At 39.2% G+C, this 16,706-nt stretch overlaps 1 protein-coding gene across 2 annotated transcripts in view; it reads right to left on the bottom strand.

The window, feature by feature from the left end:
* march8 (membrane-associated ring finger (C3HC4) 8) overlaps positions 1-16,706 on the bottom strand; it is an 87,263-nt gene that overhangs the window by 66,093 nt on the left and 4,464 nt on the right. The gene's annotated exons all lie outside the window — the stretch shown is intronic.

A 16,706-nucleotide genomic window follows, 5' to 3' on the forward strand; every position in this document is an offset into this window, starting at 1 on the left:
ATTAAAATTCTCTCCATTTTGTGACCATGCCAACGGCCGTGTTGTGTGTAAGACTTTGCGTCCAGAATCGCAACGGCATCGGAACAAAACGACCAGTCTGGCACTGAAGAAAGAAGACGTAGCGCAAATGGACTGATTTGAAAAAAGACACGAACCTGCAGAATGACAAACTGTTGGACACCGAACACAGAAGTGAAGCTAGCACTGACAGTACTGAACATCTCACCGCTGTTTCAGACCAACAGCTTGAGAGAGCACTTTACGGCAATATCTGTGAAAATCGTTTTTTTGTGTTGGAGTATTTTTTTTTTTTTTTATTATAAAATTTTTCCTTTTTATTGTTTTTATTAAATCTTTTTTTTTAAATATAAATAGAAATATTGTTTCTAAATTAAAATAAATGTAAATAAAAAACAAACAAATATGTAAAAAGCTGTGTAAACGTATATATCAAAAATGATTCTAAACTGGTTTTGGCATTATTAATAATTAAAACAAATTTGCAACTGCTGATCAACTCATCTGCGCATGCTCTTTAGATCATAATAAAGGTAACACTTTATAATAACTGCACATCATTAGTTAAGTATTAGTAAAGAGTCGATTTATCCTTTATAATAAAGCATTGTTCTAACATTAATAGGTGCTAGTAAGCAGTTTATAAATACAGCTATAAATGATTAATGAACTATTTAAATTTGTAAATCTTATTATTTAGACACATTAATAGTTGCTCAGTGTGTTAAGTGTTTATTAACACATATATTCATGCTGTAATTCATGATTAAGTGAGGAAATTATAAAATATTTAGCAGTTGCCAGCCATCTTATTTTTGTGAGCTCGTCTGAAACTCATATTTTTACCTTGTAAAGCATTTACAAAAGAGATTTAAAGGCTCATTTATCTTCCAGAAAAGTTAAACACAGCACAGAGGGATGCAAAACACAGACATATTTTCTTTCAAGATGCCAAAAATTAAAATGCACAACTGTACACGTGATAAAAAAAAGATAAAAAACATACACTCCTGCAATTTCGTAGAAAATTCAAATGCACAGTTATACGGTTTCATTTTTTGCATCTTTAAATAAACATATCTGAGTTCTGTATCCCTCTGTGTCGTGTTTATTTATTTTTTCTGTTAGGAAGATAAGAGCCTTTAAATCTCCTTTGTAATAGACATGCTTATAAACCAAGTACAATGCATTTATAGCTGTATTTAAAAACTGCTTACTAATGACCATTAATGCTGCTTTATAAAGGATGTACAATTAATGCTTACTTGATGATTCATAGTGTGCAGTGTAACCCATAATGATTGTTATGCGGATATAATATATAGTAAAAATGTATTTTAAACCGCCCGATAGGAGCATTTTCACATTTGTGGAAACTAGTCTCAGATTTTTGGATCCTGTTGTACGCACAACAGCTTGAAGTCATTTTGACATTTGGTTGCGCGAATATCAGTGAATGCATATGATGATCTAATATTATGATATTGTTATAATGGTCAACACATGGGGAGGAGCGAATGAAATCCTCCCTCTTGGCATCAAAAGTGCCATTAATTCATAAGCTGCTCACAGAACAGCTGGTCAGTTCATACGCATCCAGGACTCACAGCAGGACGGTTATCTGAGCAGAAAGCGCTCCACATGACTGATCAACAGCCCGTGCTAATCACACCGCATTAAAGCGGAGGGCATGTGACTGCAATCACTCATGTGCCGCCGGATCAATAGGCCGAGGATAATTTTTAGCGCTCTAAAACAAAGGCGGCAGCATATGGTTTACTGCCAAGCGCATGAGACGTGTGACATGCTGTAAAATCCCCAGCATCCTGGTCCATGATGCCATTTTTGTGAGAAGATTTTACGATCCCTAAAGCAGATCGCTAAGGCAAATGTTGGGTTTCACTGGAAGAACAAACACATCGATCTCACAGCTTTCGTTTCACTGAAAAAGGGATTGGGAGGGAAAGGAAGCTAGTGGTCAAATTCCAGTCAATGCCCTTTGAGGTTTTCACTAAATCAGATGTCATAATAACAATAATAATCAGGGGCTTGGAGCCTGTGGAGTGATGACTAATGCATGAGGTCTCTGCCAGTTCTTGATCTAAATGAGCAGAGGAAAGTAAAAATGCCTCTGCGCAGTCGATCAGGGTGGGGGGCAGGCCTCTGTCAATCTGATGTGCCAAGCATTTACCTTAACCATGTAATTTATCCTCAACATCTGGGCTACAGATGTAAGTTCACATTTAAGTACTGTTGTTTTAATAATAATAACTAAAAATCCTATTTAACTTTAACCATTTAGACCCAAATGAGATAAATTGTCTCACTCTGTGAAAACTTTTAAAAATGAAAACATAAATACAACATAGACCAAATATAATTGTATTTTTTTATTATTTAACTCAGCTTTAAGGTCGCAGAGTCACATAACTATCTTCCATTGGTCTCACATCTCCGCAGGTCAAAGTTCACTAAACTAGACACGAATGTAAGTCAATGGAAATGAAAATTATGGTGTGATTGCCCCTTAAAGGGATAGTGCACCCAAAAATAAAAATTCTGTCAATAATGTATCATACTCATGTCGTTCCAAACCCGTAAGACCTTTGTTTATCTTCAGAGTGCAAATTAATTTATTTTTGATTAAATCTGAGAGCTCCCTGACCTTGCATAGCCAGCAAAGCAACTGACAAGGACGTTGAAGTCTGTCTAACATCAGTGGTTCAACCTTAATTTTATGTTTTGAAGATGAACTAAAGTCTTACAGGTTTAAAACAACATGAAGCTGAATAATTAATGACAAAATGCTTTTTGGGTGAGCTAACCCTTTAATCCTGAAGGACACTTAAAACTTCAGCCACTTTTCCACCATTGAGCTGAAACAGTTTGTGTTGTTTAACTACTCCATTTGGTCAGCTAAAGAGAGAAACTGGACACTAGGCAACCAACAAAAGGCAGGACCAAAAATCCGTAGAGGAGTCGGGAACAAAACAGAGTAACATTGCTCAGGATGATTTACAAGCGTGAACACAAAACACATGTTTTATACACCAAATGAACTAAGTTAACAAGAATGAAGACAATTCAATTAAACACCAAGGGAATTCTTACAGAAGCACATTTAGCCAACAAAAGTCCAGAGATCTGACAGCACCCTTTAACAACAAAAAAAACAAAAACAACTCTGAACTGGGGATACCGGATCTTGGGAGGAGGTTCGGAGGAGGACGGTTCTAGACAAGAAGGAGGAGGAGCCAGGGAGGCACAGGAGGAGTCCCAGGAGAGGAGATCAGAGCCCAGCCATTTATGGTGGCGACCGCGGAGGAATGGAGGAGGGAGGCGGCCATCGACTCCACTCCAGCAGCAGGTGGTTGAGAGCCGAAGAGCCAAGGTGGCGTCGGCGCGCTGAGGTCTAGGCGGCGCCGCAGGCTTTTACGGGGACAGGAAGGACGGAGCCAATGACAGGCGGCCGAGGAGAGGAATCCCGAGGCGACGGATTCGACGACAGACCAAGGCGGAGCCGGAGGGCGATGGAGCCTGGTATAACTGGTGGTTATGATTAGAAGCCCAGGGGAGCGAATCTGAGGAGAATCCGGGACTCGGAGGGAGGACGGTGAAATATGTCCACTCTCGGCGGCGATGGGGACCGGCAGACCCGGGGCGAAAAGCTTCGTGAAGAGCTGAGGATGAGCGCAGGGGCTGCTGGGATCCATCGAATGACCAGGGTGGGAGGGTTTTTCATCGCTCGTTTGGAGTTTCAAGGGGCGCGCGGGTAATTTATTGAAGGGGCGCTCGGGCGCGGGCACTGGGAACTCGGGGCGCTCGGGCGCGGGCACTGGGACTCGGGAGCGCTCGGGGCGGGCACTGGGACTCGGGGCGCTGGGCGCGGGCACTGACACTGAATTGGGCGCGGGCACTGGAACTCGGGGGCGCTCGGGCGCGGGCACTGGAACTCAGAGTCGGGGCGGGCACTGGGATGAGGCGCTCGGAGCGCGGGCACTGGGGTGTGCCTCAGCTCAAATCATCGGGCGCGGGCACAGTTCACAGGAACAGTCTCTAGGGTGCTAACAGGGCGGCTGGGCGGGACCAGCGGGCTAAAGGACGGCTGGGGCGGGACCAGCGGGCCAGGGCGGCTGGGCGGGACCAGCGGGCTAACAGGGCGGCTGGGCGGGACCAGCGGGCTGCGGCTGGGCGGGACCAGCGGGCTAACAGGGACGGCTGGGCGGGACCAGCGGGCTAACAGGACGGCTGGGCGGGACCAGCGACCACACGGGAGGTAGTCAGTCCACATCATCCAGTTCCTCAGAGATCCAGCAGCCCCAGTTGGATGATCAGCTCATCCTCAGCCGATCTGCAGTGGGCGGAGCTCCACTCCGCGCTCTCGTTGTCGGCTGTCTCCACCATGCAAGCTCTGATGCCCGCTCACGCACCTGGTCTCGCAACAGAAGTCGGTGGCTTTCCACGGCTCTGTCGCTCTCCTCAGCAGATGGTTCGTGGTCGTCCCAGACTCAGCGATTGCGTAAGGCCTGGCCTCTGACGGGAATGATGGGCTGGGTTCTGGATCTGGAGTGGGGCTGGTGTCGAATCCTCCAGCACCCACTCGATGTAAGCGGCGACGCTCTCTCGAGGCAATTCCCGGACGAACATCGGACCGCTCGTGTGGTGGTGTTCAGTCCTTGGATCGAGCACAAAAAAGCAAGTAATTCGCGAGGCGAGGAAAGTGTAGCCCTCAGCGATCCTTTCCAGCAGGAGGATGAGAAATTGGAGTCGTTGTAGGGGAATCCATGAAAAACAAACCCAAAAACAAAAGGAAAAAAACGCTTTACTTTTATGGTCGGATTATCAATTTTTTCGAAATTCAAAAAACTTAAACAGATTTAATTCTTTAACTTGCAAAACAAAATAAATATACAAAAGGCAGGACAAACCAAAAATTAGAGGAGCTCGGGAACAAAACAGAGTAACATTGCTAACATAGTAACGTTGATAATCCGACAAACGTGAACACAAAACACAGGGTTTATATACACAAGGAAATGAACTAAGTTAACAAGACACGGCTTTAAACAATTAAACACCAAGGAAGGCAGGGCACAGACAGCACATGGCTCGAGACAAAAAAAACAACAACAAAAGTCCAGAGATCTGACAGTCAGCTAAAGAGAGAAACTGGACACTAGGCAACCAACAAGTGACCGATCCGGAGTGGCAACATCCCTCAGGATGTTTACAATTTCGTAATCATGTTTTTCCCAAATCAAGATGAATAACCATTCATTACCATTCTTACAACCATTTAGCCCAAAAAAGGAAAAGCACCCATTAAGCAACTGCTTAACAACGTTCTAGCAACCTAACAGCAATGCACTAATACCTGAACCCTTTATTGACCGCACAGCAACACTCCAGCAGTTTGACAGTGATGTTTTTAGACAGACACCAATGCATTGTTGCTCAGAAGTGTTTATAACTAGTTGTTATGATTAGCATCTGAAGAATAAGGAGGAAAATATGTCTCCGCCGGGTAGAAAAGCCTCAAAGAGCATAAAAAATGTTGTTTTTTCATCCTTTCAAAGTAATTTATTGAAGATAAATAATATACACGGTAAAATAACTGCACTGAATTGGATTACAGAGCTCACATAAACCGACACAGAGTAACAAATGGATGAGAATATGTGCCTCAGCTCAAATCATTCACCAAGTTCAAGCTCATGACAGGAAGAACGGCCAAGAGGAACAGCAACGGATCCCTGCTGGCAGCGTGTGATGAGGTGTACCGTATGCTTCACGACTGCCACAAATACAGCTTTCACAGAGCCCAGAGCAGGGATTTCAGTCTTAAGGTGCATCACATTAGCAATATGAAGCACAGCTCACACAGAAGTCACTTTTAAACCGAGCAGCTTTCTGCTGGCAATCCGTGTAACCAACTCGACACAACCGCGAAATCTGCGCGGAGGAATCTTTTGCCCTCACGCAAAACATCCAGTTGCATGGATTTCTACTGAAACAACTGTGAAAATGTACACATTTAGAAATGCCACGTAGGCAGCTCAATGTTTTTTTGAGCTTGCACTTATATACACATCTCACCATTGCACGAAGTCGACAACTATAACGATAGAAACACCACATTGTTTAAATAATCATCTTTTCTGTGAACCGGCCTTAACTCCCTGGCAGTATGAGAGAGCTGCTGCACTGTGCACTGAACCGATCAGCCTGGTAAATTACCCTGCTTCCACAAAGGATGATCCATCAATGAGCAGCTGCCACTAGAAATGACATGAGATCGATACAGCAATGGATCTATCCAAGAGATGGGCCTGGGCTTGTGTGTTTCCCGTCTCTGGAAAATCCTTCTGCTGGTCTCCTGTGTGAGAGATAACGCTGAGCGCCAAGACTCTAACCTAGATTTATTCATCCATGCAACTCTAGAAGTGACATAGTTAGATGTTCCCCGTGGATGTTCCTCCAGACTGAAAACAGCTAAAGTTTCATATGTATGATGCATGTTTCTGTGTAAAAAAAAACTGTCAGTGCTGTGGAAGCTTGTCAAGTTACGCAGGATGCTCTTCAATTAAAAGGTAAAACTTCAGTCGATATACACAAGCTACAACACAAACCACGGGTTATCTCACTTTTTTTTTTACTTACAACTTCTAACTTTGAATATAAATTGTATATCAGGTATACACTTTACCTAAATATGGTTTAAAATACTGTATATACACTAAAGTTCAAATGTTTGGCATTGGTACAAATGAACAGCATTTACAGATACAGAGCAGATATGCCAGGTTAAAAAAGTACACTTCTATAATGTACTTAAAGTGCTCTATTTTTGTGCACTAGTTTCGTACCTTAATATACAAAACATTTTCCTTTCCTTTCCTCCCATATCACCAAAGTATAGTCAACTGTGCAACTTTAGGACACCATGAATATGAACTAAAATGCACATTTATCATGCTATCTCACATAAAAATAAATAAATAAATATATATATATATATATATAAATAATATATTATAATATATATATATATATATATATATTTAAAAAATTATTGAACCAGTGCATTCAAAAAAAGAACAAAATAAACCAATTCACTAAAATGAGCACTGCTCGCTGTTGGCAAAAGTAGCTTAGTAAAAAGCAAGCTAACTTTTTGTTACTCTGCCTCATTGAAAACTTTCATGGTAAATCTGTATTCAACAAACACCCTGCTTGCAGTTTTCAAATGTTCTGTTTCCAGTATCAGGCATCAACAGGATTTAGCCGTGCTGTTTTTTTTTCTAAACAGTTGCACAATCACACACCTTATTATCCAGCATCCTCTGGATTTTAACCAAACGGATAACGTCAGGTAGTGTCATATGTGACCGGAGTGATGATATCAGATAATTATTCAAAGCTTAATAAGTGGCTTACTGGCTTAAACCCCATCAGTGTGCTATATTACATGACCTCAAGATCAGAGCGGGACACAAACTCCGCCAGTGCTGGAACATCCTCACAGACTGTTAAGAGATTAGAGCGGGATAAACCGGACTTGATGTGTACTGATGAAAGCCTGCTGATCCTCACACACACACACACACACACACACACACACACACTGTGTGCTGCACAGTAGTACTTTCCTTCCTTCATTTCTACATTCAGAGCCTAGAACAGAGCTTAAGAATAAATTATCATAACATTTTAGACGTAAACACGTTGTCCTTTTGGGATACGCTGCCGACCACTTCCTTGCTCGATCGGCTATCGTCAGAATAAAACGAAGACTTTTTCTGTTCTCGATCACAACAACAGCAAAACGTTGACAGGACCCCATGCTGATAATGAAAAGGTGTGCTCGACTATGCTTGCGACTGGCTTTGTGATCCATTACAAGATTTGCTGCGCGCTGTCAGAGGAAATTAAGACATGAAGTCGGACACTTCTGCTTCCTGTAGTGATGCTTACACAGTGTTTGTGACACAGTGTTTTATCACAGATACAGTGGATCAGAAGCAAAAATCTTGCACTAAAAGTCGGTCAACATAAGCCTATACTATTTAAAAGTAGAGTATCGGTTTTATTTTGATAAACATGACAAAATATAACATTGAAGGTATAGTTTGCCCAATAATGAATTATTGAATTATTAGTCATGAATTATTCACCCTCATGTCAATCCAATACCGTAAGACCTTTGTTTATCATCGGAAAACAAATTAAGATATTTTTAATGAAATCTGAGCTCTTTCTGACTTTGCATGCTCGGTAGTAAGGACATCAATAAAATATGACAACGAGCCCATATGACATCAGTGGTTTAACCATTAATTTACGAAGCTATGAGGATACTTTTTAACACACAAAAAACAATGCAAACTAGTTTTATTCACAGATTTAATTAAAAATAGTTTCATTTGTCTTGTGAAGATGAACAAAGCTCTTAGGGGATTGGTTTTTGGGTGAACTATCCCTTTAAGTGGACATGTTTTTATTGTTAAAAAATAAATAAATCAACTGTGAGGTGTTAGAATAAAGTCGAAACATGCCATTGTCGGTGCATACCGCCAATCGTTAAGCGGCTGTGTCGTCATCGGAGCTTGTGTAGCCATTCTGAATGAACTAGCCAGCCATCTTTAATTGCTCTTGCTCTTATTTTGTCGTCATGCGTCACAGTGATGCGCTGTCTGCGCCATCTTAAGTCAGAAAAAAAATCAAGTCAGACACCGATTGGTCTGTGCAGTGCCACATGAAGTTGAACACACATAAAGTCTGGCCTTGTGAGACTAAGAAATACATGACCTCAGGGTACACATGCATTTTTGAACACACACAGACACACACACACACACAAACTCGGTCTCTGCTGGCTCAAACAAGAAGAGTCTTCTAAGAAAGTAAACCTTTCTCACACTTTGAAGACAAATCCTGCAAATTTAATGGAGACAGCAGACCTTCCTAGATTTTCTGCATTAGTTGTAGTTTCTGTCAAAGCGTCTCTCCATCCGCACAGGAGGAAACTGGATGGCGGCTGACTTCATGTTTTGCAAGAGCTGCTGGATGAAAGGTTTTGGAAACTTAGTGAGGAAGGCGAAACTGCAGACTGCATCAAAACATCAAAACGAGTCCCTAAAAAGCATAGAGACGGCGAAAACCTTCAATTTTGTAAAACATGGTGGACGGATAGCATCACTTTATCTTATTACATGATTCATCCGCGTTTAAGTAAAGAAAAGTCAAATGGGAGCTAGGTTTCAGTAAATGCTTTTCCATCTATCAAAATGTTAATGGCTGGTTAATGCGTAAAAGCAGGTGCTCATTTAGGGCATATTCTTGTTTCTGAACGCATAAATGCCTGGATGCAAAATTAAAGCATAATGCGTGAATAATTGGGTCATGCAAAGGTTTCTTGGTAAGCTTCCGGCAGCATCCAGTCAAACAACTTAAAACCGTTTATGAGGCATGTCTGCACCATATCAAATTTCACACAGACATAATAACAACAATAATAAAACCCAATGATGAAAAAAAGATTTTTAAAGATGTTTATGTTTTAAATGTGCCTCATACAAGATACATAGTTAAAATAAAATAAAAACTTTTATTAAATTTGCCAATATTCAGATGTCAGTTTGAGGTTGGTACATTTCGCAATTAAGAAGAAAATATTGTTTCAATATAAATTTGTATTGAATATATTTCAAAATGTAATTTATTGCTTTGATGGCAAACTTGAACTTTCAGCAACAATTTTTCAGTTTTCAGTGTTTTTATATTAATAGTCAGATTTCTTTCTATTATTACTGCAGAAATTACCTTTGAGAATTGTTTAGCTCTCTTCGATGAATATGAAGTAAAAAAATAAAATAAAAGAAACATTTATTTTCATAAATATTTTATGCCATTATAAACGTCTTTACAGTCCCTTGTGATCAATTAAATACGTTCTTGCAGAATAAAAGTATTATTTAATTTTAAAATGTGACCCTGGACCACAAAACCAGTTGATAACTTGATTTTCTCAAAATGTTTCAATTTCTTGCACCCTCAGATTCCAGATTTTTTAAATATCTGTATCTTAGCCAAATATTGTCTGATACCAACAAACCAGCTTTCAGATTATGTTAAATCTCAATTTACTAGGCACGCAAAATTATGTTTTACATTTATGTTTTACAGTCTGTTCAAACACATTTTATCATGTTCCAGTGATGTTTAATGACCCTGTCCTCCAACAAAAACCTGCCCTACCCCTACCCCTTACAAAAATCAAGCATAATGATTTATAGTGCATACATTTTATGAGCATGTGATCTCTGGGATGGAACCCATGATCGTTAATCACGTGCTGTATAACGCAATGCGCTGCCGAGCTACACCAAATCTGAATTATGGTGCATATAAAAGAGTACAAAACATTAATATGAAAATGTCCTGTTGCCAATAAGGGTGCAATTGTAGCATACACCCTGATGAGTCGTATTTGAGAGATTTGAACTATACGGGAGTATTGGTTGGAGAACACTAATAGTCACTTTCGAACAATCGTGTCCATCTTTATCTTACAAAAAAGAAAAGCAATAATGCAATGTGTGATTCTATAAAATTGCTCCATAAAAATACAGTTATGTCACTGTTAAATCAATTCACAGGTCCACGCTCATTACAGCAGTCTCAAACAGCGGCGGGGCCAGCGGAGAAAAGAGCACTGAGAAGAAAGGGCAAAATTCAGAATCATTGATTTTTCATCAGAAACTGGAACCAAGCGTCTTTCCTTGAATTGCTTGCTCTCAGACCTTAATAAAACTTAAGGTTACCACCACAATAAGCAGGAAATGGCATTTGCAGAACAATAACAATAGAAAAACACGGCACGCGCTGCAGACAGTAACATGGTTAATTACTACCTTAAACCAAGAGGATGTACTTAAAATACTAAGGGGTCATTTACACTTGTATTTACTTCCTGTGGAACACAAAAACGAGTCAAAGCTGTTCTTTTGCAAAGAATATTCGGGATGATGAGCACCTAAAGACGCTATGGGAGCAGTATTTGTGAGCAAAGTGTAGATTATGTGGATTGAGGATTTAAATTGTGACCAAATGTAATTTATATAGTTTTCTTTATATAGTTTTGGGGAAATTTAGCATCATATTACATGCTCACCAAATGATCATAAATGGGTGCCGTCTAAATGAGAATCTAAAAGCCTAATTGGAATATCATCAATAAACAAGTAATCATGTTGACTCCATCAGTTAATGTCTTGTGAAGTGAAAAGCTGGGATTGCAAGAAACAAATCCATCATTAAGACTTTTTAACTTTAATTCAACACAAGTCCATAGTTCATAATAACGCTTCCTCCACAAAATAAAAGTCCATTCCCCATTGTCCTCTCACATCAAAATCCATCACCATATACTTGTTTTGGACTGCTTTGTTATATAAACACTTCTCCCTCGATTCAGATGAGAGGACTGGAGAAAGTTATGGTTATGGTTAGAGCGTAGTATTTTAGCTGAAAGAAATGGTTTTGAAGTTAAAAACATCTTAATGATGGATTTGTTTTTTACAAATGTGCAGATTTTCTCATCACAGCTTGTTAACTGATAGACTCAAGTAATATGAATTACTTGTGGATTATTGTGATGTTTTCATTCTGACGGCACCCATTCACCGCAGAGGATCATTAGTGAGCAAGCGATGAAATGCTAAATTACTCCAAATCAAGTTTCGATAAGATACAATGTCATCTACGTCATGGGTGGCGTGAGGGGGGAGTACATTTTCAGCAAATTTTTAGAGCCCTGCCTTTAAGGCCGGCTTTTTTACTCTCCTCGGGCCAGGCTTCGGGCGAATTTTCACGTCACAGTTCAGCCTTGGGCCTGTTTTAGGATTCTCCTTTTTTATATTTTAGACATCCATCAATTAGTGATGAAAAAATTGCTGTGCGGCGCTGGTGGAAAAAACACGAGACCGCGCTCAGCAACTGTTCAGAGAGCTGCCGTCAGCAGATGAAGAGCTCTGCGCTCAGATGCATGCAATCGTCTTGCCGCAAAGCCCCAGCAAAAGTAATTACCATGAATCTGTCGGGGGAAACTAATAGGAAGTTATTTGAATTATTTACTAATAAACAAGTGTTTTCTGAGCCTGTGTCCCAAAGAAGAATTTCCTGACTCTCCATTTTCTCATAGACGTGCCTTTAGAGAGTCATCTTTACGGATTATGATTATGCTGAAAGAAATTTTGTTTTCTATAGATATATTTATTATGTCTTTTTCGATGAGTTTCAGTTTTATACTTCTTTTATATAATAAAGAAGATGTTTTCTTTATTAGATAAAAATCACGTTTTGTTGATATTGTCAGTGCACACAAATAAAAGCAGACCCTTTACAGTTCTGAACGGTGCATTAGTCTTACCTTCATCAGACAAAATGACGGCGAAGGCTATAAATTGCAAGTGATCGCGCGGGCGCCTCCATGTCCTGCGGAGAGCGCTTTAGCGTTCGCTCTCTGCACTAACATCATAATTTCGCCATTACACTCCAAACTGATCTATTTAAATAGCCGAAACGTTAGTATAAGACGTCTTGGACAGGGGAAAAAGACGGTAATTCTGATAAGCTGTCGGACACGGGGCCTAAATATGAGGCTCGTGCAGGGCTCTAATTCCTTTAACGTACAAATGGAAACACTGAAAAGCAGCAGCTGGGCAGAGCTGCTTGGAAAATACCTAAAAAGATGAGGAAAAACAATCCGATTCCAGCCAGAATCCAAGTCCAGAGCCTCGAGTCTCTCTTTCTGACAAATAAAACTGCTCCAAAGTGCAAAACATATAACCTTATATTGGTGCACATACTAATCAGGCCTGGGCTACCATCATAAGCACACAAGTGATGATGACTGAACAGCACTGCAATTCATCATTTCATAAGTGGATTATAATTGTTTTTTCTTTGAGTGGCCCAAAGAGCTGTACACTCCATCTCTATTAAAACACATTTTCTGTGTCCAAATGGTCTTACCCAGAGTGAAAAAGCAAATAACATGTAATGGAAAGTCTGATTCAACTCAAACTAATGTACAAAACAGTGACACGGTGACACGCACTGTTATTTACGCACCTCAAAAAGTGTATTTTTATACATACATAATATAAATGTGCAGTGAGCTCAAAAGACCACTTAAGTCACTGCTAAAGTCACTGCTTCACTGCTATAGAAAATGCAGGAAACTCATTTGCACTACAAACAAGTGTGTTTATGATTAACAAATTGATTAAATCTAAAAAAAAAAGTTAACGAATACCATTTTTCAATATCAACAAGAATTAAGAACTATTTTTGTACGTTTAAAATTAGTGGAAGCAGACGATACTGCGCTGTAAGCCTCACACAAATATAAACGGCCACATGCTTTTACATAGATAAAACTCATGGAAGAGAAAGAGCGCTGAAGAAAATGTATACAGTACGAAGGTCCTAATAACAAGTGATCATTTATTTATCCAGTAAGTCTGAACTCAAATGAAGCAGTGCTATTAGCAAAGTCCATCTCACACAAAGGCAAAGTAATGCTGCAATGGCAGTCTGCTCCGTGTTTCTCAAAGCCACCCTAATGTCATCTGAATTAGCCACTGTGACATTTCTGTGTCATTTTTGATATGTCTGCCTGCTTTAAATTCATGCAAAAGCTGATATGACTTTATTCCGGTTCAACAGTCATGTCTGTCACTTGTCTGCGGTAGAAACCTTTGAAGTAAGGGACCTTGACATGACATTTTCAGCAAATCTATCCATGTTTAAAGTCTATGTCTATCGGCTTCAAAGTCACCTATATTTGTGTGTGTGTGTGTGTGTGTGTGTGATTTATTTACCAACGCAGCATTTCAAATGATCAAAAGAGTACCGTTTTCAACTTTTATATACTTTTACAATTAATTTTTAACCTGTGATGGTAAAATTAATGTATTACCAGAAAGCTACGAGAACCAAGTTTTGTTTACAATAAAGGAAAACCAAGTCTCCCTTGGCTTATATCAAAATCCTCCAACAATTTCCTTTATAAATCCTTGTTATGTACATCTAATTCGCGAGCAGTGTTTTGTTTCGCTCTCTCCTACGCTGGGCCAAATAACAGCAAACCATTAGAAAGCTTGGAAGAGCCAGAACATTTATATAACGCCCTGCCCAAACATCCAGTTACAAAAGAAAAAAAAATCAAAAAGAAAGCAAAAGCCTTTCTGTATAACACCTTAATGTATCAACTAGCTTCACCTTACTTTTTTTAATGCGATGTCAGACCTAGACCTAGTGAGGCTGTTCTAGAATAGACTAGTACTATCATAAGCTGCCACAAATTAATTCTTGATTCCAGTAGCAGTATATTCAGCAGTGATGTCTAGACAAAGCTACTTGCTATTCTGTAATGTCTGTCCTTTACTTTTGCCCTCGTAGCAAGAGGAGTTTGTTAATATTTAACTATGTTCTGGCAAAATACATGTTAGAGAAACTGCATCTGACTGCCCATCGGACTGGATTTTTTCTTCTTTTAACAAGCACAGCAGCAAGCCATTGATCTGAATGAGGCATCTCTGATTCACTCTTTAAAGAAGATGGCTTACACGCTTTTGTTGCCAGGTTTTTTATAATAAATAAATGGGATTTCAAAGAAAACGCGGTAACCAGTTTAACCCGTCCTGTCGCAATTCTTGACTCTGTTTGAAATAAAATGTTTGCTGCTAAATAAATACTGCTCACATATGTAGTATGAACTGTATATTTACTGCTATAATGTAAAAATTGCTGCTATTTGTCTTCATAATGTGTTAGTGATGGTATTTTATCATTTCATTAAGCCCCGTTCACAACAGGAAGGATAACTTTAAAGCAATGCTGTCTAATGATTAATCACTACTAAACACATACAAAAAAATGCTTACATGATATATGTGTACTGTATAAATACACACACACACTATTATGTATTTATATATTTATATAATTTATATTATATATTAATATATTTAATTATACTCTAAAAAATTCAGAAAATTCTAATTAATTTTCTGAAATATATACATGCATGTGTGTGTGTATTTATACGTACATAATAAACATAAACAGTACACATGGATATTTTAAGCAACCAAAAACTTCACAATTAATCATATGATAGCACTACTTTAAAGATAACTATAAAAGATAATATTAGCATCCATGCCAGCGAAGGATATCGTCTGTAAGCACGTTCTTGTCTGGCATTTTTTATTCTGGAGCTCGTTATAGCAGGATGGATTCTGATTGGCTATCAAGGCCAATATCAATGTCGGTACGTTTTTTCAACTATATTTTTTCTCTGCGCCTTAATCGTTGTAGCTGTGGTGTGAACGATTTTTAGAGCTATATATTAATTTATAGTCATCATGCTTCGTGTGATAGGCCTTTAAACTGATCAAAAGCGGCATAAAAAAAAGGCTCAAATAATTTTTGGGGTTGTTTTGTTCTTTAAAAACCTTTCAAAAAATCCTGGAAACAAACATAATTTAACACCATGTTCACTTTGAACATCATTCAACTACAATAAATATAAATTGCAATATAAACTGCAGAGGTTTTGATTAGATAAATGAAACCGGAGTGATGATAAGGGACTTCTTTCGAAAGATTTTGAACTATGGTATTTATTACATTATAAAAAAACGAACCGTAGAGGTGGAGCGATAGCATGCCGTCCTGAAGCTGAGGGGGAAGTGTCATGAGGCGGTGAGCAAATAGCAAAGCCTGGCAGAATGTGTACAGATTAGTCAAACGAGTAAATGTTCTCCCATCTCTAAATAACATGCTATTGATTGGTGACTTGTCTGTGCTATATGACTATACCAATGTTTATGATGCATAATTTAAAACTCCGCCTCACATCCATTAGCAGGTCATTACAGGACACTGCGAATACATGGCTCTTGGCCATCTTAAAATAGCTGTCATACGATCGCTTAAGAACTATAACTTAAAAGATAAAGTAAGAAGGTCATATTAGCATCCACACTAGCTAACGATCATCTGTAAATGCATTTCGGGTGTCAATGATTGTATCGTTACGAAAGTGATTCCAATAATATAGATTTCTGAGTGCCTTTATTGCTTTAGCTCTGTTGTGGACTCACCAATTCTTTAATATTGCTAATTTTTTTTAGAACTGTATCTTTATCTTTACCTTTTTAGTGTGAACAGGCTATAGCTTTTGTCACTACCTGCATCATTACTGAATATCGTCCACATTTTAGCCTATATTTCGTTTATCTTAGGGGGGTATGTGCTTTTCTCCCGAAATGAAACATTAACCTTTTAGCACAACCCTTTGTGCATTAGATGTCTGAACTGGCGTGATATTATATATGCATAAACCATTGTAATAAAATGTCGCCGTAGATAAGTTCGCGGCTTTTTGGCGAAAATTGCACATGCTTTTTAGAGCCACTCGCCGGGCGCTGAAACTGCCGCAAAACGTGCAAGAAGCAAAGTGATAGAACCGTTTTCACCAAAAAGGCACACATTTTCCATGAACCTGTATTGCAAAATAGTCCACTCACAAATCTCTACGATATTCTGGTTTCTGGCCTGGTTCGCGCCGATGGTTATTTTCAGTCTCTCCTCAAAAAGCCCCACAATATGATGTA

The sequence above is a fragment of the Puntigrus tetrazona genome, chromosome 13 (assembly GCF_018831695.1).
Source record: "Puntigrus tetrazona isolate hp1 chromosome 13, ASM1883169v1, whole genome shotgun sequence".
Taxonomy (NCBI): domain Eukaryota; kingdom Metazoa; phylum Chordata; class Actinopteri; order Cypriniformes; family Cyprinidae; genus Puntigrus; species Puntigrus tetrazona.